The following is a 2,184-nucleotide window of genomic DNA, read 5'->3' as shown; positions in this document are numbered from 1 at the left end:
CCAGCCACATCTATCAGAGCTGGCAGGTTCGAATCCAGCCCAGGCCTGCCAAACAACTACTACAACCAAAAAAAGAAAAAAAAATAGCTGGGCCTTGCAGCAGGCGCCTGTAGTCCCAGCTACTTGGGAGGCTAAGGCAAGACAACTGCTTAAGCCCAAGAGTTTGAAAGTCGCTATGAGCTGTGACACTACAGCACTCTACCCAGGGTGACAGCTTGAGACTCTGTCTCCAAAAAAAAAAAAAAAATTTTAAAATACGAAGAATGTTCATAGCAGTATTATTCACAATAGCCAAAAAGTGAAAACCACCCAACAACTGACAAAATGTGGTACGTCCATACAACAGATTACTATTCAGCAATAAAAATGAACTCACACACACGACACGTAACATGCTAAGTGACAGAAGTCAAAGACCACCTACTTTACGATTCCATTCATATGAAATGTCCAGAAATACAAATTTCTAGAGATAGAAAAGAGATTAGTGGTTGCCAAGGACTGGGAGGAAGGGGAAAGGGAAAATAACTGATAATGAATAGTTTCTTTTTAGGGTAATGAAAATGTTCTAAAATTGATTGTGGTCACAGCTGTAGATTCTAAATACACTAAATACCAACAAACTATGCATTTTAAATGGGTACACTGTATGGTATGTAGGTTGTAGCACTGTTTAAGAAAAACTATACAATGGCTGGGATTTGCTTCAAAATAATACTACGAAAGAGTAAATGGGGAGATATCCCATAATCACAGATTGAAAGTTTCTATGTAAAAAAAAAATTCTTCTCAAACTGAACTATAGGTTTATTCAATTCCCATTAACTCCCAGCAAGGTTTTTTTTTTTTTTTGGTAGCTGTAGATGAGATTATTCAAAAATGTATTTAAAAAAACAAACAATGGCCCAGCACCTTTAGCTCAGCGACTAAGGGCACCAGCCACATACCCTGGAGCTGGGGGGTTAAAACCCAACCCAGGCCTACCAAACAACAATGACAACTACAATCAAAATAAATACCCAGGTGTTGTGGCAGGCGCCTGTAGTCCCAGCTACTTGGGAGGCTAAGGCAAGAGAATCACTTAAGCCCAAGAGTTTGAAGTTGCTGTGAGCTGTGATGCCATAGCACTCCACCCAGGGCAAAGTAATGAGACTCTGTCTCAAAAAAAAAAAAAAAAAAAAGTTAAAGAAAAGACAAAAAGACCAGAAGAATTAAAACAATCTTGGCAAGAATAAAATGAAAGGGCATACTCCCCAATAAGATGTAGAGTAAATCTGTAATAATCAAGAAAATGTGATACTTTAGCAAAAGCAGACACATACACCAATGGAACAGAAAAGAATCCCAATATATATTCAACTGATTTTTGACAAAAGGGTAAAAATTCAATGGAAAAAGACAGTCTTTCAATAAATAGTACTGTAACGAATGAACATCTGCCAATAAAAAAAAAGTGAGACCCCCATCACTACTAAAAATAGAAAAACTGAAGCACGAGGATCACTTGAGCCCAAGAGTTGAAGGTTGCTGTGAGCTATAATGCCATGGCACTCTACCCAGGGCAACAACTTCAGGCTCTTGTCTCAAAAAAAAAAAAAGACTCCCACCCTAAACCTCATAACCATATATAAAAATTCACACTGAAGGCAGGACACAGTGACTCACACCTGTAATCCTAGCACTCTGGAAGGCTGAGGCAGGTGGATTGCCTTAAATCACAGGTTCAAAACCAGCCTAAGCGGTGGCACCTGTGGCTCAAGAGGGTAGGGTGCCGGCTCCATATGCCAGAGGTGGTGGGTTCAAACCCAGCTCCGGCCAAAAAACACTGCAAAAAGAAGCTTCAAAAGAAAACCAGCCTAAGTAAGAGCAAGACCCCCATCTCTAAAAAACAGTCGGGCGTTGTGGCGGGCACCCATAGTCCTAGCTACTCAAAAGGCTGAGGCAAGAGAATCGCTTGAGCCCAAGAAGTTGGAGGGTGCTATGAGCTATGACACCACAGCTCTCTACCAAGAGTGACACAGTGAGATTCTGTCTCAAAAAGAAAAAAAAAAAAAATTCACAGTGAATTGTGAATTTATAAAAACATAAAACATAGGCTCAGCACCTATAGCTCAACCGGCTAAGGCGCCAACCACGTACACCTAAGGTGGCGGGTTCGAATCCCCAGCCCGGACCCGCCAAACA

At 40.9% G+C, this 2,184-nt stretch overlaps 1 protein-coding gene across 1 annotated transcript in view; it reads right to left on the bottom strand.

The window, feature by feature from the left end:
• ZNF148 (zinc finger protein 148) overlaps nt 1-2,184 on the bottom strand; it is a 172,658-nt gene that overhangs the window by 143,706 nt on the left and 26,768 nt on the right. The window lies entirely within an intron of this gene.

Source organism: Otolemur garnettii, unplaced genomic scaffold (genome assembly GCF_000181295.1).
Source record: "Otolemur garnettii isolate 467f Iridium unplaced genomic scaffold, OtoGar3 scaffold00089, whole genome shotgun sequence".
Taxonomy (NCBI): domain Eukaryota; kingdom Metazoa; phylum Chordata; class Mammalia; order Primates; family Galagidae; genus Otolemur; species Otolemur garnettii.
Note: the sequence above shows the minus strand (reverse complement) of the source record. Positions and strands in the feature narration are given on the sequence as shown.